The following is a 23,679-nucleotide window of genomic DNA, read 5'->3' on the forward strand; positions in this document are numbered from 1 at the left end:
CCCACCTAGCAACATGTCATTGAAAAGCCGTTGAAAATAAGACTATGCAACCAAATATTTCATATTTACATTTCATGTCAGATTTGGTAATGATTATTATTAATGCAACCAACTGACCATTTTTGGGTACAATTACATTGACATTGTTGCCCTGCTTTTAGAATATCAGGGTTAATTCTCATTCTCAAATGTCCGTGTTAAGGACAACTTGGTTTCTGATTGTCTCAAGGGTGGGCAGTCAAAAAGTTTTGTGTTTAGCCAGTGAGTTGCCATGGATCACAATTTATTATGACTGCATGTTTTTCCGTATTGGAGATGAGTTTTGTTTGGGCTCGTTCCAAGGGGACGAGAGTTCTAGAAGCTAGTGAGTTTTAGGAAGATGAGAGTTCTAGAAGCTAGTGAGTTTTAGGAAGAGGAGAGTTCTAGAAGCTAGTGAGGAAAAAATTGTTTTTTTTAATTGTTGACAGCCAGTAGACACCATGTTTATATTGGTGAAGGTGAAGCATTGTAGTTGATTATAATGTGAAATGGAAGTTGTTTTCTGTTGGTGGTAAGCATTCTCTTAAGTTGTTATAGTCTTTGGTTTTTCCATTTCTGTTAGACAGTATGTGTTACACCTGTGCTGGCTTGTCCATCTCGTTAGTGGGAAGGTGTTTCACCTGAGCTGGTCCAGGTTCTATTTAAGAGTGTCTGGCCCAGTGCTCCAGTTGTCTTGATACATGTGGAGAGTCAACACCTTTAGTTGCTCCACCTTTTTGGTTTACTTCCTGTCTTTAAGTTTGGTGTGGGATTTTCTTTTGTTTTCCTCTTCTTGGGCAGATTTAGTGGGTCTCATGGTGGGTGTCTTTTATGTCCCAGTTGTTGTTACTAGTCAACTTTCAGTGGACACTGAGAGCAAAACTGCAAGATTATGTTATAATACTTTTATTGCATCAAATGGTTGTTTTATGCAACAGAATAGAGGGTTCTTAGAACTATTGTGTCTGTGTTCTACTGAGGATGGGCCTCTGGGAGAAAACACTGACAGGAGATTTACAATGTCTTTTGGGTGATAAAACCTAAAGAGACTGCATTCCAGAACAAGAGTTAATGTTTCTGTTCTATATGGTACCAGGGAGAGATGACCTCAGGGCCAGACCCTGGTCTCTACACAAAGAGTACTGTTTTTACAGCAGATACTGTCTGCTGAGAATTATAAGTATCTTTCATACAAATCTTAACCTTGTGACCCGTTCTATACATCTGATGTTCGTCATGTAGGTTAAAAGGGCAATAAAATACCTTTTGTATCGTGGTTCTCAACGAATCATCTGGGGGTGATTCGTCGACCAGCCATCATTATCGTAGAGCACTCAATTGATTCACCCTATATTTGCATGTTGTATTGACCTGCTCCCTTATTAATAAGTGAATAAAGATTTAGTTTAAGATTAACTCTGACTTGTGTGATAAGTTTGTCTCTCCTCATTTGATATTAAAGAAATTAACCACATTTGACGACGGGGATGTGAATCTAGACTTGGTAACCGCTCCTGACGACCTGGGTAAATGATGCACGAGGGATCCCTCTAACTTGGGATCTCAGGGAGACCACACTTCGGGAACGGAGCAAATGGACTCACCTTTGATCTGAGAGGCAGCGAGCCGAGTATAGATGAGCATGAGATAGAAATGTGAAAATATTCCTGCAGGTTAAAATATTGTTGGAAAAACAACTACTTCATTAGGTACGTTTGGGAATAGCATTGTGTGACTGAGTCTTAATCTGATGTTTGGATAGTAACAGATCTGTAGTTCCTCATATAGAAATATGCTTAATCAGATGACTGACATGTGGATACATTTTAGTCATTTAGCAGATGTTATTATCCAGAGTGACTTACAGTAGTGAATGCATACATTTCATACATTTTTTTTTTTTTTTTGTACCACCCCTCCGTGGGAATCGAACCCACAACCCTGGCGTTGCACACACCATGCTGGCGTTGCAAACACCATGCTCTACCAACTAACGTTATCTTGGGGTTCCGTTCCTTCACTGCCCATCATAGAATATCACGGGGTGGTATTGAGAGGGGAATGATATTTTAGAAAGCAGCGGAAGGTCTATAGTTCCTGGGAGGCTTGATTTTGCCGTGGTCTCTGGGAGGTTAGAGAACCGTTGAGGATCCCATGGTCATTGTCTGGGAAACTAAAGTTTATTTTTGGTTCTGCTGGGAGGATGTTTGGAGAGATGCTTCGTTGCTATGGAGAGTCCCTGAAAAAGCAGATGGAATGGTTGTCGTGACTACCTGAGAATTTCTTACGTTTTATGTGGATTCTGTGAATATATGAAAATATGATGAATTGTATGTGTGTATAATGATTACTAGAGATTTGATAAAGTAATACTGGGAATATAATTAGATACAATTTAAACAACCCATATGTAGACGAACATAGGCTTTGAGTTGGTATCTTTAATGGATCATTTGATAAAGATGAGGTTTAAGCATTATTAAACTGTCTACAAAGTCTGAGCAGTTGTCTCAGAAACTGATGGGAGTATGTCCACTTTAGGGTAAGTTACCCTAACAATGTAACTATAAAACGCTTATTGGATTTTCTCAGTCCGGGTACTACATTTCAAATACATGTAAATCTACATTTGAAATGGGGGGGGGTTCTTCCTGGTATGAGAGGAGTTGGGGGGGAGTTTAGTTAGTTAGTTAGTTAGTTAACGAAGCTAACATTAGCTAGTTCATTATCACAAAAGTGAGAACTGCTCTAGATTGGAAACTTACGTTAATGAGTGTAATGTAGTGTTCTCCTTCCAGGTACTACATTTGAAATAAAACTGCCCTCTCGGACAAGGTGACTTTTATCAATATACACTCTAAAAAGTAAAGGTTCCTGGAGTATCCTTTAGGGGTTCTTCAAATTGGAACTGTGGGGGAACCCCTAAAAGTTCTTTGAAGAACCCCTTATCATGGTTCCTCAAATAACCTTTTGGGGTAATTTTTTTTAACTCCCTGTCCATCCTCCCTCCATTATAAAAACATTTGAATAATAATAATAATAATATTCACAATATTGATTTAAATAATAAATTGTTTATTTAGTGGCACCACAAATGTGAATTAATATTTACAAAACCATTTACCAAACAAAACACATTACAAAATTGCAACATTTCTGCAGACATGTCAGACCATAATAAATAATACATTTACTTAGTGCTTTTCATGACATTTATAAATAATGATGTACAATAAAAACAACATTAAAAATGAATCATAGGTAAACTAACAATATTGTAGACTTGATGCTAAATACAGATTTTTCAGCTTTAGTGTGTATATCATATTCACTTAGTTATGTTAGGAAGTTTTCCATCTTTATGACCGGCCCTGGTAACTTCACCCCAACTTCTCTTATCCCCAGAACACAGTCACTTAACAACATAAGTGTTTTTCTGGCATTTTGGGGAAATTTAAGGGAAAATAAAAATCCAGACGTAGCAGAGCCCCAAGTCCCATGGGGACGTCCTCGAGGGCCTGGATGTTCTCCCCATCAAAGGCCAGCGGGATTTCACTCTCATGGTGAAATGGATTTCCACCGATGTGCAGTAAAGGAGTGAAGAGCGGTGAAATCTGTGTCAACAAAAGTAAGAAAAGATTAATACACAAACAATTAACAAAGAACATAACAAATGTTCAGCTGTAGTTTTATATAAGCATGCACCCCTATGTTTATGAAGAAACAGATGATTGGTGCATAGACATACCTTGTCACGGACATAAAGGCCACTCGGGTCCTCATTGAAGAGGTAGGGCAAGAGCAGAATCACTGCTGTGGTCTCCAGTCCTAGTAAAGTAAAGCAATGATCTTACTACACTTGCTCATTTTATTACAAAATACATTAGAGAAAGGGAAGGAATAAGAGCAAATCCCTCTTCTGTATTGTCCTTCAGGGACTGTCAAAATAGCAGGATGATGTCCTCACCCCTGCCTCGCCTCTCTACCTCTGATAGTCCTTGAATTCTCTTTTTGTCTATATCCATTCCATGGACCTAATTCATTTCTGAGAAGATCTGAAAAGATCATTTGCACACATTTGTATGCTAATAGATGTCAGTTTGTATTGACTGCTATGTAGGTTAAATGTACACTTCAAATGCAGCTGTCCTACAACATATCTGTACCTTCTTCTTGATCCCAATTGCATTGTGTCCATGTTCTGTACCATCTAAGATATTAATTTCCCTCCACAAGGGGGCGGACATGTAACGTTTCCAAAATGGGATAGTATTGTACATGTAACGTTTCCAAAATGGGATAGTATTGTACATGTAACGTTTCCAAGATGGGATAGTATTGTACATGTAACGTTTCCAAAATGGGATAGTATTGTACATGTAACGTTTCCAAAATGGAATAGTATTGTCCATGTAACGTTTCCAAAATGGGATAATATTGTACATGTAACTTTTCCAAAATGGGATAGTATTGTCCATGTAACGTTTCCAAAATGGGATAGTATTGTACATGTAACTTTTCCAAAATGGGATAGTATTGTCCATGTAACGTTTCCAAAATGGGATAGTATTGTACATGTAACGTTTCCAAAATGGGATAGTATTGTACATGTAACGTTTCCAGAATGGGATAGTATTGTCCATGTAACGTTATGCCCCCTTGTGAGTTAATAGTATTGCATGCTGTAGCAGGCTATATAAAGAGGAAGACCTCCATTGATGATTCAGTTCGTTGTAACATCTCGTCTGGACAGGTCACCGTCCTTAGTTAGTTAGTTAGTTAGTTAGTTAGTTAGTTAGTTAGTTAGTTAGTTAGTTAACGAAGCTAACGTTAGCTAGTTCATTATCACAAAAGTGAAAACTGCTCTAGATTGGAAACTTACATTAATGAGTGTAAAGCCGTGTTGGCTTTATGGAAACGATATACAATATATGGGAAAGAATATAGTTGAGGAAATAATCCAAACCTAGTTGTGCCTAGTTAGGACATAACGTTAGCTAGCTAGCTAACGGTACTGTACTGTAGCTCATACAACGCCGACGGTCAAACCCGGCTTTCTAATATTTACGTTCATTAACTTTTGTAACGTTATGGAAGATATTCACAGAAAACTATTATTAGTATGTTATATTATTATAATACATTATTTCGAGACATATTCAGAGCCAAACATCAACCCAACTTAACCTTTTTAACTGTTGTCGCATCCAAACTTGTCACCATCGTTTTCAGTTGTAATTGCGAAGTTCCCGGAAGAAGTCCAGCAACAACGGAGGTTCCTCGATGAACCCACCTTCTAACAAGTTCTTTGAAGAACCTTTTGGGCTTTTTTTCATTGACCAAGAACCCTACGGTTCTTAGGGGATCTGAGAACAACTCCAGTTGAACCCTTCATTTTTAGAGTGTAGTCGGCTCTATTTACTCTCAGATTCAAACATGATGATTAGTATCAACGATCAAGTCAGCTGCTGCTGCTCCAATACAATATGAGGTGAGACGATGAACTGGGCAGTCAGCTGCTGCTGCTCCAATACAGTATGAGGTGAGACGGTGAACTGGGCAGTCAGCTGCTGCTGCTCCAATACAGTATGAGGTGAGACGGTGAACTGGGCAGTCAGCTGCTGCTGCTCCAATACAGTATGAGGTGAGACGATGAACTGATGTTGAACTGGGCAGTCAGCTGCTGCTGCTCCAATACAGTATGAGGTGAGACGGTGAACTGATGTTGAACTGGGCAGTCAGCTGCTGCTGCTCCAATACAGTATGAGGTGAGACGGTGAACTGATGTTGAACTGGGCAGTCAGCTGCTGCTGCTCCAATACAGTATGAGGTGAGACGGTGAACTGATGTTGAACCGGGCAGTCAGCTGCTGCTGCTCCAATACAGTATGAGGTGAGACGGTGAACTGATGTTGAACCGGGCAGTCAGCTGCTCCAATACAGTATGAGGTGAGACGGTGAACTGATGTTGAACCGGGCAGTCAGCTGCTGCTGCTCCAATACAGTATGAGGTGAGACGGTGAACTGATGTTGAACTGGGCAGTCAGCTGCTGCTGCTCCAATACAGTATGAGGTGAGACGGTGAACTGATGTTGAACCAGGCAGTCAGCTGCTGCTGCTCCAATACAGTATGAGGTGAGACGGTGAATATGTACATGTAGGTAGAGTTATTAAAGTGACTATGCATAGATGATAACAGAGAGTGGGGGGGGGGGCTTCCTCTGACACCGCCTGGTAAAGAGGTCTTGGATGGCAGGGAGCTTGGCCCCAGTGATGTACTGGGCTGTACGCACTACCCTCTGTAGTGCCTTGCGGTCGGAGGCAGAGCAGTTGCCATACCAGGCAGAGATGCAACCAGTCAGGATGCTCTCGATGGTGCAGCTGTAGAAGCTTTTGAGGATCTGAGGACCCATGCTAAATCTTTTCAGTCTCTTGAGGAGGAATAGGTTTTGTCGTGCCCTCTTCACAATTATCGTGGTGTGCTTGGACCATGATAGTTTGTTAGTGATGTGGACACCAAGGAACCTGAAGCTCTCAACCTGCTCCACTACAGCCCCGTCGATGAGAATGGGGGCGTGCTGTCTTCCTTTTCCTGTAGTCCACAATCATCTCCTTTGTCTTGATCACGTTGAGGGAGAGGTTGTTTTCCTGGCACCACATGGCCAGGTCTCTGACCTCCTGACCTCCCTGTCTCATCGTTGTTGGTGATCAGGCCTACCACTATTGTGGCATGGGCAAACTTAATAATGGTGTTGGAGTCGTGCCTGGCCGTGCAGTCATGAGTGAACAGGGACTACAGGAGGAGACTGAGCAGCACCCCAGAGGGGCCCCTGTGTTGAGGATCAGCGTGGCGGGTGTGTTGTTACCTACCCTTAAAAAACCTCTCTGGGCTACGCAACAGCCAGTGTAATCCCGTGGCGGGATATTCAAATACCTTAGAAATGCTATTACTTCAATTTCTCAAACATATGACTATTTTACACCATTTTAAAGACAAGACTCTCGTTAATCTAACCACACTGTCCGATTTCAAAAAGGCTTTACAACGAAAGCAAAACATTAGATTATGTCAGCGGAGTACCCAGCCAGAAATAATCAGACACCCATTTTTCAAGCTAGCATATAATGTCACATAAACCCAAACCACAGCTAAATGCAGCACTAACCTTTGATGATCTTCATCAGATGACAATCCTAGGACATTATGTTATACAATACATGCATGTTTTGTTCAATCAAGTTCATATTTATATCAAAAACCAGCTTTTTACATTAGCATGTGACGTTCAGAACTAGCATTCCCACCGAACACTTCCGGTGAATTTACTAAATTACTCACGATAAACGTTCACAAAAAACATAACAATTATTTTAAGAATTATAGATACAGAATTCCTTTATGCACTCGCTATGTCCGATTTTAAAATAGCTTTTCGGTGAAAGCACATTTTGCAATATTTTGAGTAGATAGCCCAGCATCACAGGGCTAGCTATTTAGACACCCACCAAATTTAGCCCTCACCAAAGTCAGATTTACTATACGAAAAATGTTATTACCTTTGCTGTTCTTCGTCAGAATACACTCCCAGGACTTCTACTTCAATAACAAATGTTGGTTTGGTTCAAAATAATCCATAGTTATGTTCAAATATCCTCTGTTTTGTTCGTGCGTTCAAGACACTATCCGAAGGGTAAATAAGGGTGACGCGCCCGACGCGTTTCGTGACAAAACATTTCTAAATATTCCATTACCGTACTTGAAGCATGTCAACCGCTGTTTAAAATCAATTTTGATGCCATTTTTCTCGTAAAAAAGCGATAATATTCCGACCGGGAAAGCGTGTTTAGTTCAAAGACAGAGAAAATAAAAACATGGGGTCGCCTCGTGCATGCGCCTCAGTCTCATTGTCCTCTGATAGACCACTTACCAAAGGCGCTAATGTTTTTCAGCCAGGGGCTGCAAAGACATCATTCAGCTTTTTCCCGAGTTCTGAGAGCCTATGGGAGCCGTAGGAAGTGTCACGTTACAGCAAAGATCCTAAGTTTTCAATAAAGAGAGTCAAGAAGCCCTAGGAATGGTCAGAGAGGGCACTTCCTGTACAGAATCTTCTCAGGTTTTTGCCTGCGATATGAATTCTGTTATACTCACAGACACCATTCAAACAGTTTTAGAAACTTTAGGGTGTTTTCTACCCAAAGCCAATTATATGCATATTCTAGTTTCTGGGCAGCAGTAATAACCAGATTAAATCAGGGGCGTTTTTTATCCGGCCGTGTAAATACTGCCCCCTACCCCTAACAGGTTAAAAAACATGAGCTGGCGCACACCCAGAAAAATAGTTTGTGAGGAGGTGCTGACTAACGGCGAATAAACTATAAACTATCAAAATAAATAAAGTCGCACACTCCATGTATAAACTCCCAGCAATTGAATGGGTATTTACCAACGTTTCAGCATCACTGTGCCTTCTTCAGGGTGATGTCATTAATACTTGAACCAGGTTATGTAGACAAACAGTGCAATTAGTGCAACCAATGACAATAGTGAGGGGTGTGTCATAATGATTAAGTTCATTAAAATGAATTAGTGAAATTGTTAAAAAATATGACATATTAAATATATTACTGTATTGTTATCATATAGAAACATCATGGAACATTGTACATCATATTAAATATATTACTCTATTGTTATCATATAGAAACATCATGGAATATTGTACATCATATTAAATATATTACTCTATTGTTATCATATAGAAACATCATGGAATATTGTACATCATATTAAATATATTACTGTATTGTTATCATATAGAAACATCATGGAATATTGTACATTATATGACCATCAACATACATTATTGTTTCATTCAATTTCACATAATAAGGATATTTAATATTTTCAAGTTCAGAAGTCAGAACTCATCACCTGCTATGTAAAAGAGACAGAAGAATGCACAATGGTCAATGCTATCTGGGATCCTTGGGACATCCCTACCCTAAACCCTAACCTTAACCCCTAACCTTAACCATTTTAAATGTCAACTTCAACGGGCTAGGGACGTCCCAAGGATGTATCTCTACCTGAAAATACATGATCTAAGTGATTGATAGTTGGTATTCAGCAGTCATAAAGCCTTATTTACTTTAATGAACTACTAAAATAGTGATTTAGTCAGACAGCATAGACAGCAGCTCTACACATTATTGACTGACTGATCCATTCATCCTTCCATCCCTCCTCAGCCTTCCTCTCCTCTGAAGACCCAGTGAGGGTGGAGCTCAGTCAGAGAGCTGTTGAGGGACTGGTTAGGCAGAACACTTCTACAGCCAGAGAGGTGAGAGGTCACACATGGTTTAGATGGTAAATATTTATGTCCCCTTAGCGGTTCATCACATCAGCAAAAGGGAATATGTTCCATCTATGTTTATTTACATTAGTGCAAATTGTCCACTGATATTGGTGTAATTTCTCACCTCCCTTGGCTGTATGAAGTTAATTTCCCCTCAGGCACACACATTTGTTCTTTGATATTACGAAGGTCATTTGTGTATAATGTACTTTTCCCCAACATCTCTTTACATTGCTGATGCATATTCAGTGGCCTGACTGTATCCATACTATATCAAAAGCCCATCCTGGTAGATCTGAACCTAATGCAGCTTGGAGAGATCAGATGACAGAAGTCACATTTAGGTGCCAGGTGTAACTGAGGCCATAGATGCTCCATATCCATTACTTTGAGTGGTTTATATAATATGACTAAATGTGTTTCTGTGTTGCAGGTGCAGTCAAGAAATGGAACAGCAAGGCCACAGAACATGACATAAGCAGAGCTGTGGGAGACCACCTCAAGCCCCTGGTAGAGCCGGGGTGGTGTTTACCACTTCAGCAGTCTGTTGATTGGTCAGTCACTGGGTTCATTTGTTTTATTATATGGTCAAATCAAATCAAGCTTGATTCATACAGCACATTTCAGACATGGATGCAACAAAATGGCTTCACAGGAAAAATATTTTTAAAAACATTGAAAATAAACAGAAATATTTAGTACACAACAAACATAAGAGGATAAAAAACAGAAGACTAAACTGAAAAACTAATGATTAAAATGTTAATTGGATGCAATATCCAACCCAAAATATAAGCTTGGGACACTGAAAGTTGACTAGTAACAACAACTGGGACCTAAAAGACACCCACCATGAGACCCACTAAATCTGCCCAAGAAGAGGAAAACAAAAGAAAAACCCACACCAAACTTAAAGACAGGAAGTAAACCAAAAGGTGGAGCAACTAAAGGTGTTGACTCTCCACATGTATCAAGACAACTGGAGCACTGGGCCAGACACTCTTAAATAGAACCTGGACCAGCTCAGGTGAAACACCTTCCCACTAACGAGATGGACAAGCCAGCACAGGTGCAACACATACTGACTAACGAGGTGACACCAATCAGTGCGTCCTACGTGCTAACGAAAGCTAGACGTGCTAACGAGCTAGACGTGCTGACGGGCTAGACGTGCTGACGGAGCTAGACGTGCTAACGAGCTAGACGGGCTAACGAGCGAGACGTGCTAACGAGCGAGACGGGCTAACGAAGCTAGACGGGCTAACGAGCTAGACGTGCTAACGAGCGAGACGGGCTAACGAGCTAGACGTGCTAACGAGCTAGACGTGCTAACGAGCTAGACGTGCTAAAGTCCAACCTCAAAACATAAATGGAAAAACCAAAGCCTGTAACACCTTCCCCTTTAAGACAACAAATATATCCTATATTTTTGTTGGAAAAGTTTGCTCACCACCAACAGAAAACAACTTCCATTTCACATTATAATCAACTACAATGCTTCACCTTCTACAATATAAACATGGTGTCTACTGGATGTCAACAATTAAAAACAAGAAAAAAACACGTATTTCTAAATAATAATATACAATAGTATAATTTTTCTCCTTTTTCTTTCTATAGAATCCTAAATCCCACTAGCTTCTAGAACACTCATCTTCCTAAAACTCACTAGCTTCTAGAACTCTCCTCTTCCTAAAACTCACTAGCTTCTAGAACTCTCGTCTTCCTAAAACTCACTAGCTTCTAGAACTCTCGTCTTCCTAAAACTCACTAGCTTCTAGAACTCTTGTCCCCTTGGAACGAGCCCAAACAAAATGTATCTCCAATACGGAAAAACGTGCAGTCAAAATAAATAAAGATCCATAGCAACGCACTAGCTAAACACAAATCTAATATCCATTTGGGGGAAATCAGGTTGAATCTGCTCTTGAAACTAACACAACAAAAAAAAAAAATTGGAAATGGAGATATCTTTCACCTCACTGGTTAGAGGACAACCTGCAGAAGACAGTCAGCTACATTTTGAAGTGATGCAGTTAAATTTAGGGGTCGGTAAACAAAGGAACACAACACTTATTTGTCATAACTCATCGATATCATGTTGAAATCAATTGTACGACAGGAGGGAGATGAGGTTGCATGTCCTGTTAAAACGAACAGCTCAAAAACCACACAGAATCTGGGAATAATGTGTACATCACTGGTTAGAGGACAATTTGTAGAAAACAGCCAGATACATTTTGATTCCAGTGGGTCACCAACATGGTAAGTGTAACACAACTCTTTTTTTGTTAGTCACTTTTTATTAAATCTCATAAATAGTAACTCTTCGATTTCAGAGCCTGGATTTCCCCCTGAGGCTAATATCCATATCATGTTGAAATCAATAGAACAGGGGACAAACGTTTAGGGTTCTACATTGTGACATTATTAAAATACTCCTTCTACAATGTTAAACATTCTACATTGTGAGATTTCATTGATATCATGAAACAACTCCTTCATGTATTTTCTGATGTTTGATCAGATGTCTTATCGGAGAATCTCTTGTCACACTGATCACAGCTATGATTTCTCTCCTGTGTGTGTTCTCTGGTGTAGAGTCAGAGAGCCAGATGTAGTAAAACTCTTCCCACATTGATCACAGCTATAAGGTTTCTCTCCTATGTGTGTTCTCTGGTGTAATATCAGGTTGTCTGACCGAGTAAAACTCTTCCCACATTGATTACAGCTATAAGATTTCTCTCCTGTGTGTACTCGCTGGTGTTTAGTCAGATGGCAAGATGAAATATAAGTCTTCCCACATTGATCACAGCTATAAGGTTTCTCTCCTTGTGTGTTCTCTGGTGTATTATCAGGCTGTCTGGCCGAGTAAAACTCTTCCCACATTGATCACAGCTATAAGGTTTCTCTCCTGTGTGTGTTCTCTGGTGTACAGTCAGGTAACTAGATGAAATAAAACTTTTCACACATTGATTACAACTAAAAGATTTCTCTCCTGTGTGTATCCTCTGGTGTGATAACAGGTTGCTTGACTGAGTAAAACTCTTCCCACATTCAGTACAGCTGTACGGTTTCTCTCCTGTATGTGTTCTCTGGTGTATAGTCAGATAGCTAAATGTAGTAAAACTCTTCCCACATTGATCACAGCTGTAAGGTTTCTCTCCAGTGTGAATTCTCAGGTGTACTTTTAGTGCTTTTAATCTTAAGTAACTCTTCCCACAATCAAAACAGTGGTGAGATTTCTCTCCTGTGTGTGTTCGCTGGTGTATTTTAAGTTCTGATGAAGATTTGCAATGTTTTCCACAGTCAGAGCAGCAGATAGATTTCTTCCCTGTGGGTCTCTGCTGGTGTTTCTTGAGGTGATAGAATCTGGACAGACTCTTCTCTGACTTGTTAGCATCATGATGTTGAGACTCCCCAGAGGATCCATGATAGTCACGTCTCTCTCCTGTGTGAACAAGTCAGACAGATAGTTAAAGGCTCACAACAGCAGAAATCCACTGAAAAAGGTGATGCCAACAGCGTAGCCATGATACTGTACAACAATTGAGTCTGTAATGAATGTTAAAATTACTTGACAATTGTCTTAAGACAGTCAAGTGAGCAACAATAGTCATATTTAGTCTTGTTTTCACATTAGTAGTAACTAGAAATAAGTAAAAGGTGTTGAACTCCTAAGCAGTGTGCCAGGCCACTTTTTGTTCTCAAATATAAGCATCTTTTTCTGTGTTTGCTAAAATTGCGACAAGGGCGATGCACACACAATTTGATTGCAGAAACACCTCCCTGCTAATGCAGAAACCGCTAGTTATGGATGTAGTATATCTGCCTGGAGCAAAAATGGTGAGCAAGTGGCCTAAGCTGTGCCATTAGAGATTCTGGGTTCGAGTCCAAGCTCTGTTGCAGCCGGCCGAAACCGGGAGGCCCATGGGGCGACACACAATTGGCCCACCGTTGTCCGGGTTAGGGGAGGGTTTGGCCGATTTTGATCTTAAGTAACTCTTCCCACAATCAAAACAGTGGTGAGATTTCTCTCCTGTGTGTACTCGCTGGTGTATTTTAAGTTCCGATGAAGATTTGCAGTAAGATTTCCATGTGAGAGATCTTCGTCTCTGCAGGTGTTTCTTGAGGTGTTCTGATGTGGAGAGACTCTTCTCTGCCTCTTCAGCATCATGAGGTTGTTGAGGCTCCCCAGAGGATCCATGATAGTCCTGTCTCTCTCCTGTGTGAACAACAAAGTCAGACAGATGGTTAAAGGCCCACAACAGCGGAAATCCACTGTAAAAGGTGATGCCAACAGCGTAGCCATGATGTTGTAAACAATTTAAGTCAGTAATGAATGTTACAATTATTTGACAATTGTCCTAAAATGAGCAAGAATAGTCATATTTTTTTGTCTTGTTTTCACATTAGTAGTAACATGATGTTTGTAGGCTAGAAATAAGTTATTAAAGTTGTTGAAATCCTAAGCAGTGTGCCAGACGACTTTTGGTCTCCAATATAGGCCCCTTTCTGTGTTTAATAAAATGCAGCACGAGGACAATTTGATTGCAGAAACTCCTCCCTGCTAATAAGGAAACCGATAGTTACGGATGTAGTATATCTGGTAATGAGGAAACCACTAGTTATGGATGTAGTATATCTGCTAATGAGGAAACCACTAGTTATGGATATAGTATATCTGGTAATGAGGAAACCACTAGTTATGGATGTAGTATATCTGGTAATGAGGAAACCACTAGTTATGGATGTAGTATATCTGCTAATAAGGAAACCGATAGTTATGGATGTAGTATATCTGGTAATGAGGAAACCACTAGTTATGGATGTAGTATATCTGGTAATGAGGAAACCACTAGTTATGGATGTAGTATATCTGGTAATGAGGAAACCACTAGTTATGGATGTAGTATATCTGGTAATGAGGAAACCACTAGTTATGGATGTAGTATATCTGGTAATGAGGAAACCACTAGTTATGGATGTAGTATGTCTGGTAATGAGGAAACCACTAGTTATGGATGTAGTATATCTGGTAATGAGGAAACCACTAGTTATGGATGTAGTATATCTGGTAATGAGGAAACCACTAGTTATGGATGTAGTATATCTGGTAATGAGGAAACCACTAGTTATGGATGTAGTATATCTGGTAATGAGGAAACCACTAGTTATGGATGTAGTATATCTGCTAATGAGGAAACCGCTAGTTATGGATGTAGTATATCTGGTAATGAGGAAACCATTAGTTATGGATGTAGTATATCTGGTAATGAGGAAACCACTAGTTATGGATGTAGTATATCTGCTAATGAGGAAACCACTAGTTATGGATGTAGTATATCTGGTAATGAGGAAACCACTAGTTATGGATGTAGTATATCTGCTAATGAGGAAACCACTAGTTATGGATGTAGTATATCTGGTAATGAGGAAACCGCTAGTTATGGATGTAGTATATCTGGTAATGAGGAAACCACTAGTTATGGATGTAGTATATCTGGTAACGAGGAAACCACTAGTTATGGATGTAGTATATCTGGTAATGAGGAAACCACTGGTTATGGATGTAGTATATCTGGTAATGAGGAAACCGCTAGTTATGGATGTAGTATATCTGGTAATGAGGAAACCACTAGTTATGGATGTAGTATATCTGGTAACGAGGAAACCACTAGTTATGGATGTAGTATATCTGGTAATGAGGAAACCACTAGTTATGGATGTAGTATATCTGGTAATGAGGAAACCACTAGTTATGGATGTACTATATCTGCAAATGTAATCTAATCTGCTAAAATAGATGCACACGCAATTTGGTTGCAGAAACTCCTCCATGCTAATGCAGAAACTGCTAGTTATACCAATACCATAGACCTACTGTAGGACCCATAACTTCACCTAACAACAACATAGACCTACTGTAGGACTCATATTTTTGGTTTTTGTGACATATATTCTTGCTTTGAAAATGGCTGTGTGATTATTTTTGACAGGGTACTCTCCTGACATAATCTAATGTTTTGCTTTCGCTGTAAAGCCTTTTTGAAATCGGACAATGTGGTTAGATTAACGAGAGTCTTGTCTTTCAAATGGTGTAAAATAGTCATATGTTTGAGAAATTGAAGTTATAGCATTTTTAGGTATTTGTATTTCGCGCCACACGATTCCACTGGCTGTTGACTAGGTGGGACGCAAGGCGTCCCACCTAGCCCAGGAAGTTAATTATTTAATCAAACAGCATGCTAAAAGCATCAGACCATTTCAGTACATATAGTTGATTTTATTAAAACACATGGGGTGTGTCTATATATGGAAAAATACACATAACATTTCAACCAATCGATTGGTAGAAATGACAGATGACTCTTGGTTGACCAAGATTTATTTTAGGTGGGGACAGCACTAGAACATGATGTTGGGGCTCCCGGTGGCACAGCGGTCTAAGACACTACATCTCAGTGCTAGAGGTGTCACTACAGACACCGGTTCGAGTCCAGGCTGTCACAACTGGCCGTGATTGGTAAATAAAGGTTACATGTCTTCATGGTTCTGGGTTTGTTGTGTTCATGTCTTCATGGTTCTGGGTTTGTTGTGTTCATGTCTTCATGGTTCTGGGTTTGTTGTGTTCATGTCTTCTTGGTTCTGGGTTTGTTGTGTTCATGTCTTCATGGTTCTGGGTTTGTTGTGTTCATGTCTTCATGGTTCTGGGTTTGTTGTGTTCATGTCTTCATGGTTCTGGGTTTGTTGTGTTCAGGTCTTCATGGTTCTGGGTTTGTTGTGTTCATGTCTTCATGGTTCTGGGTTTGTTGTGTTCATGTCTTCTTGGTTTTGGGTTTGTTGTGTTCATGGTTCTGGGTTTGTTGTGTTCAGGTCTTCATGGTTCTGGGTTTGTTGTGTTCATGTCTTCTTGGTTCTGGGTTTGTTGTGTTCATGTCTTCTTGGTTCTGGGTTTGTTGTGTTCATGTCTTCATGGTTCTGGGTTTGTTGTGTTCAGGTCTTCTTGGTTCTGGGTTTGTTGACTGTACTGTAGAGAACAGAGGGGTCCTCCTCAGCTGCTTGTTCCACCGTGGGCCTGGAGAAAGAAACATCCATTAAACTGAATGTGACTCCCAAATGGCACCCTACTCCCTTATAGTGCACTACTTTTGACCAGTAGTGAACTAAATAGGGAATAGGGTGCCATTTAGAATGGAACCAGAGCCATTCCTTAAAACCCTCATCACATCACTCCTGTTGGGGCTAGGGGGCAGTATTGAGAAATTTTGGAAGAAAATATGTGCCCATTTTTAACTGCCTCCTACACCAACTCAGAAGCTAGGATATGCATATTATTAAGACATTCGGATAGAAAACACTCTGAATTTTCTAAAACAGTTTGAATGGTGTCTGTAAGTATAACAAAACTCATATTGCAGGCAAAAACCTGTGAAAAATAGATAAAACATTTTTTTTGAATTTTGTGACTGTACTATTTAGTGTCATTGTTTTATAGATACCATAGTGAGAAAGGATTCATTTCGCAACTCCTACGGCTTCCACTAGATGTCAACGATCTTTATAAAGTTGTTTGAGGCGTCTATGATAAACAGAGAGCAAATTAGAATGCATGGAAGTTGACATGTCGTCACTTCATTTTTTGGCGCCTACGCATAAATCTGAGAAGCGTGAGTTTGTCATAATTGTTTATCTAGACATAGGATAGGTTGTGTGAAAATATTACTGATGTTTAACGTTAAAAAATGGACCAAAAGATTAATGCTAAACAACGTTTGACATGTTTGAACGAACGTAAATAGATTATTTACTAGGTTTTTTTAGCTTTTCGGCGTGATTTTACACCCCCCACCACGTTTTGTGGGAGCATAATGAACGCTAACTACTTGGTGTTATTTGGACATAAATTATGAACTTTGTCAAAAGAAACCACATTTTGTTCTGGACCTGGGATTCTGGCAGTGCCTTCTGGTGGAGATAATCAAAGGTAAGGGATATTTACAATGTTATTATCGATATTAGATGATGCTAACTGTATAGCATAGCTTATTGTTCTTAGCATAGCACCCCGTTTATTGCAAAATGTGATTTCCCAGTAAAGTTATTTTGAGATCTGGCCATTCGGTAGCAATTACGAGATGATAATATATTATTCTTTGAATGACAATATTATAATTTACCAATGTTTTCGAATAGTAATTTTGTTATGTTCACGGAAGCATTTCAGAGAAGAAAAAATCGGAATTTCACGCTACTGTAAAATGCTGTTTTTGGATATAAATATGAACTTGATGGAACAAAAAATGCATGTATTGTATAACATAATGTCCTAGGAGTGTCATCTGATGGAGATTGTCAAAGGTTGGTGCATAATTTTAGCTGGTTTCTGCTTTTGGTGAGCGCCTGACCTTGAATTGAAACTGGATGTTTGTACTTTTGTGGCTATGTACTGTCCTAACATAATCTAACTTTATGCTTTTGCCGTAAAGCCTCTTTGAAAATCGAACAATGTGGTTAGATTAAGGAGATGTTTATCTTTTAAATTGTGTAAAATAGTTGATTGTTTGAGAAATTGAAATTATTAGATTTTTGATGTTTTGAATTTCCAGCCTTGTTAGCAATCCCGTCTCGGGTTCATTGCTAACCTGTAGCCCCAACAGGTTATAGACATGTCATAGTAATTGTCTTGAGATGTATATTGTAGAGTGCAGTTTCAGGAAATGCCATTTGGCCTGAAGAATACCCCTGGAACCTTTAAGACATTAAAACTGTGACTTTTCAAAATGCTACTTTTACACCATAGTATGAGTTCAATGAAATGTCATCAGATAGTGATGGAGGGAGTTCTCGAGAGAACAATGAAATGTCATCAGATAGTGATGGAGGGAGTTCTCAGAGAACAATGAAATGTCATCAGATAGTGATGGAGGGAGTTCTCAGAGAACAATGAAATGTCATCAGATAGTGATGGAGGGAGTTCTCAGAGAACAAATGAAATGTCATCAGATAGTGATGGAGGGAGTTCTCAGAGAACAATGAAATGTCATCAGATAGTGATGGAGGGAGTTCTCAGAGAACAATGAAATGTCATCAGATAGTGATGGAGGGAGTTCTCAGAGAACAATGAAATGTCATCAGATAGTGATGGAGGGAGTTCTCAGAGAACAATGAAATGTCATCAGATAGTGATGGAGGGAGTTCTCAGAGAACAATGAGGGGTCACTAATGGTCCCAACTGTTTTGCTTATTTGAATGACTTTGTCTACTCCTCCAATAAGCAGCAACAGTATGAATGACCTTGATGCTGTCTGTGTGTTCACAATGTTGTATACAGTATTGACTCTATGTTGTTGTAATGGTAGAATATGCTCAGAGGGTGGCAGCACTGGAGAGGTTGAATTTCACAGCAGCTTATGGACATCCTCGTCCTGTTCCTGGTCAAAGGTGGCCACTGTCTGTGCTGCAGAGGGGTCATGGCCATGCCGAGATGTTGACATACACTGCACTAGAGTCTCCCTGACGGAGAGAGAGAACAGACAATATAAATAGACCTGGGGACAGACACGCATGAAGAGTGGACATTTCCCACAAAGCAACGAAAATGATCTTCCATCTGTCTGAACAGACTCACCTGTCCGTCGTCTGCTGTGTGTCTTGTGTCAAAGGTGGATTTGGGAGGCCCTTCTTCCTGTTTTATAAATGAACGAATGAATGAATGAACAAATTAATGAAGATAATAAAGTGAAATAATCTTTAAAATATGCATTTTCACTCACCTGAACCACATGAAGCCAGAGAGACATGAAGCCAGTATGACACCCAGAACAACCACTATGATTCCTACAGCAGCAGTTAGAACTGAGGTTTGTTTCTCTAAAAGATAATATAGATGATATGAGTACATGTTATTATGAACTGAAAATTAATATACTGCAATACAGGACATTAATGCAATACTTGTATGTATAAGACTATGTATAGTTTTAAACCAAAGTGTAATGATGCAAACTAGAAGAAGATTACCTTGAAACATCATTTCTTATTGAACATCATTTTGTATTGAAGTATTGAAGATGTAACTTCACCTGCTATAAGATCATCAGAGCTGTAGAGTTATTAGATGCTATTGTATTCTCAGCCTCACAGTAGTATTCTCCTCTGTCCTCAGAGATGATGTTAGTGATGCTGTAACTCTGTCCTGATGCTTTTGATGAGGTAACATTCTTCTTGTACCAGGTGTATTTGTCCACAGGTGGGTTGGATTCACTGCTGCAGGTCAGAGTCACTGAACTGCCCTCCATTATTTCACCAGAGGGACTGACTGACACTGAGGTGTTCCTTGGACCATCTGGTGTTGAAGACCAGATTCATTTATAGCAACATTTGTGTTTACATTTTACAGGTGAGTTTGAAATAATTTAATTCAGAGTAAAAGACAATCAGAAAAATAATAATTAAAAAGAATGATGATATGGTGGTAATACAAATTCAAGGAAATGGATGTGTAGCACACAAAAATATTTATTCATATTTATTCATATGGAAAACAATCTATTCCCAATTCAAGAATCAACATAATCAGTATATCAAATGAAACCCACAATGTACTGACATGTGACAGTGAGAGTCTCTTCAGCAGAGGGGAGATCCTCATGGCCTTCTACAGCACAGGAGTATCGGCCTGTATCCTCACTGCTGACTGAGAATAGGCTATAGACAGGAGAGGAGGTGTTGCTGTTTGGTATAGGCTGTCCATTCTTATACCAACTGTAGGCTGTGATGGGGTCCAGTGTACATTTGGTTCTACATATCAGTGTGACATTCTCCCTCTCTGACACAGATGTAGGATCCATCTCCAACACAACATCTAGAGTATGAGGAAACAAATCATTATTCTCCTCCTTTGTGTCTGTATAGCTGCCCTTTATAAGGTAATTATAGTCATTCATTAATGAATTTGATTTATTTAGCCAGGATAGTCAACTCTGTAATACTTTCCACTGTTTTCCAGGAAGTATTGGGTTCAATAGAGTCAATTTAAACAGATTTTAACACAACATTCTCATTAGCATACATGCTAAAATCACAGCATACACTGAAGCACACATCATATGCTTTAGCATACATACAGAACCACACTCACATTACAACTATCTAGATAGATGTGAGATGAGTGACAGATACTGTAAATACAAACCAAGACAATTTTCTTGAACTAAATGGAATTCAACAGTTGAACTATATTGAATGTACGTAACTGTACCTGTGACAGACAGAGTGACTCCAGGACTGCCAATATATTTCCCTCCGGTCTGATCTGTTAATAATCCGAACTTGTACTCAGCAGAGTCACCTCTCTCAGGTCTGTGATCCTCAGTGTGTGACAATTCTTCTGATCTCCATGACACTCCAGACGACCTGCATACTCTGGGTCCTGACCTAGATCTCCATGACACTCCAGACGACCTGCATACTCTGGGTCCTGACCTAGATCTTTAGGTTCTTTACCAGTCCCAGATTCAGTGAACCAGAGGGTTGTTGTGACTGTACCACTGGGATATGTATAAGAGCAGTGCAGCTCCACTGTTGACCCCTTCAAGGCACAGATACTTTTCTTGGTGTAAGTCACACTCCAGACATTCTGACCCAGTACCACTGAAACAAGGTCACACAACACAATGCTATCAGAATTAAGCCAATGTATCTCTGTAATGTGTCTGTATCTATGTAATGTGTCTGTATCTCTGTAATGTGTCTGTGTCTCTGTAATGTTTCTATATCTGTAATGTGTCTGTATCTCTGTAATGTGTCTGTATCTATGTAATGTGTCTGTATCTATGTAATGTGTCTGTATCTCTGTAATGTGTCTGTATCTCTGTAATGTGTCTGTATTCTGTAATGTGTCTGTATCTCTGTAATGTGTCTGTATCTCTGTAATGTGTCTGTATCTCTGTAATGTGTCTGTATCTCTGTAATGTGTCTGTATCTATGTAATGTGTCTGTATCTCTGTAATGTGTCTGTGTCTCTGTAGTGTGTCTGTATCTATGTAGTGTGTCTGTGTCTCTGTAATGTTTCTATATCTCTGTAATGTGTCTGTATCTCTGTAATGTGTGTCACGTCCTGGCCAATATAAGGGTTAATTGTTATTGTAGTTTGGTCAGGACGTGGCAGAGGGTATTTGTTTTATGTGGTTCGGGTGGTGTTTTGGTAGAAGGGCGTTTGATTTATTATTTCCGGGTTTTTGGTTTATGGTCTATGTTTATGTATTTCTATGGTTAATGTATTTCTATGTTAGGTTGATTGGAGTTTGGGACTCTCAATTGGAGGCAGGTGCTTCCTCGTTGCCTCTGATTGAGAGTCCTATATATGGGTAATTGTTTGGTGTAGGTTTTTGTGGGAGATTGTTTCTTGTCTAGCGTGTGTGAGCCTGAGAAGACTGTTCGGGGATCGTGAGTTTGTTTTGTTGTTTTGGTGTTCATTTTGAGTTTAATAAATGTTCAAGATGAACAAACACAGTCCTGCTGGATTTTTGGTCCTCCTTCACCATCGATAACTGTGACAGAATCTCCCACCACAAAAGGACCAAGCAGCAGAGGAAGGAGCAACAGGTGGACTGGAAGGAGCAGAGGGAATTTGAATTGGACAAACGGGAGAAATGGACATGGGAGCAGTTATGGCCGGAGAGGGCCCATGGAAGAAATGGAGCAAAGACCGGAATGCTACCGAGGAACACGACTGCCGATTAAACCCGAGAGGCAGCCCCAAGAATTTTTTGGGGGGCATATGGGTAGTTTGGCGGGGCAAGTTTGGAGCCCCAGGCCAAATCCCCGGACTGTGTCACAGAAGCCAGTTAATGGACATGTCTCGTAGCTTCGGGGTAATGAGTATTATGGCGAGGCCAAGTGTTTTTAGGCCAGTACACGCTTATACCAGCACCCCGCATTTACCAGGGGTAGTAGGCATTCAGCCAGAAAGGGCGATGCCAGGTTTAAGCTCGAGACCGCCAGTAAGCCTCCACGGTCCTATATATCCTGTTCCGCTCCACGCACTAGCCTAGAGGTGCGTGTTCCCAGTCTGGCACGTCCAGTACCAGCACCACGCACCAGGTTTCAAGTGCATCAGCCCAGTCCGACTCGTCCTGTTCCCGCTCCCGCATTAGCCTGGAAGTGCGTGTTCCCAGGCTGATAACCCCAGTACCAGCACCACGCACCAGGCTTCCAGTGCGTCGGCTCAGTCAGAAGTCGCCAGAGCTGCCCGTCAGTCAGGAGTCGCCAGAGCCGCCCGTCAGTCAGGAGTCGCCAGAGCCGCCCGTCAGTCAGGAGCGCCAGAGCCGCCCGTCAGTCAGGAGTCGCCAGAGCCGCCCGTCAGTCAGGAGTCGCCAGGAGCCGCCCGTCAGTCAGGAGTCGCCAGAGCCGCCCGTCAGTCAGGAGCCGCCAGAGCCGCCCGTCAGTCAGGAGCCGCCAGAGCGGCCCGACTGCCCGGAGATGCCAGAGCGGCCCGACTGCCCGGGAGATGCCAGAGGGCCCGACTGCCCGGAGATGCCAGAGCGGCCCGACTGCCCGGATCAGCCAGAGCGGCCCGTCGGCCAGGATCAGCCAGATCGGCCCGTCGGTCAGGATCAGCCAGAGCGGCCCGTCGGCCAGGATCAGCCAGAGCGGCCCGTCAGCCAGGATCAGCCAGAGTGGCCCATCTGCCCAGAGTCTGCTGATGACCAAAAATCAAGGGAGTCTAGCAGCAACCCTAAACTGAGTAAGCCTGACATTTCAGAACCTAAAGTAATTAACGGTTTAATTGATGAGTCTGCATACAGGGTGGAGAGGAGGAGGTCTGCCCATGATCCAGAGCAGGGGGAGTCTGCCTACGGTCCGAGGCAGATCGGGTCGGTCGGGCACTCTGGAGGACAATAGGCCGGAGCCTGAACCACCACCTGTATAGGTGGGTTGGGGAGGGGGTGTAGCACAAGTGCCGTCGGTGACGGCAGCCACCCTCCCCTTTAGTTTAGGGGGATTTTTGTTGTTTGGGGTTTTGTTATTCTTGAGGTGCTTCCGGGTTAGCACCTTTAGGGGGGGTACTGTCACGTCCTGGCCAATATAAGGGTTAATTGTTATTGTAGTTTGGTCAGGACGTGGCAGAGGGTATTTGTTTTATGTGGTTCGGGGTGGTGTTTTGGTAGAAGGGTGTTTGATTTATTATTTCCGGGTTTTTGGTTTATGGTCTATGTATTTCTATGTGTAGTCTGGTTAATGTATTTCTATGTTAGGTTGATTGGGGTTTGGGACTCTCAATTGGAGGCAGGTGCTTCCTC

General features: G+C 40.9%; 1 long non-coding RNA gene across 2 annotated transcripts; it reads right to left on the reverse strand.

Moving 5' to 3' along the window:
* Positions 1 to 19,490: 19,490 nt before the first annotated feature.
* Positions 19,491 to 20,740, reverse strand: LOC123735852 (uncharacterized). Of its 2 annotated transcripts, XR_006765805.1 has the most exons (3): positions 20,637 to 20,740; positions 19,986 to 20,240; positions 19,491 to 19,721 (listed from the first exon to the last, which is right to left on the reverse strand). It is a non-coding gene; the product is annotated as an uncharacterized lncRNA (long non-coding RNA). The 2 variants fall into 2 exon arrangements; XR_006765806.1 differs by lacking the exon at positions 19,491 to 19,721 and having other exon boundaries at positions 19,882 to 20,240.
* Between the last annotated feature and the right edge of the window lie 2,939 nt (positions 20,741 to 23,679).

This window comes from Salmo salar, unplaced genomic scaffold (genome assembly GCF_905237065.1).
Source record: "Salmo salar unplaced genomic scaffold, Ssal_v3.1, whole genome shotgun sequence".
Classification (NCBI taxonomy): domain Eukaryota; kingdom Metazoa; phylum Chordata; class Actinopteri; order Salmoniformes; family Salmonidae; genus Salmo; species Salmo salar.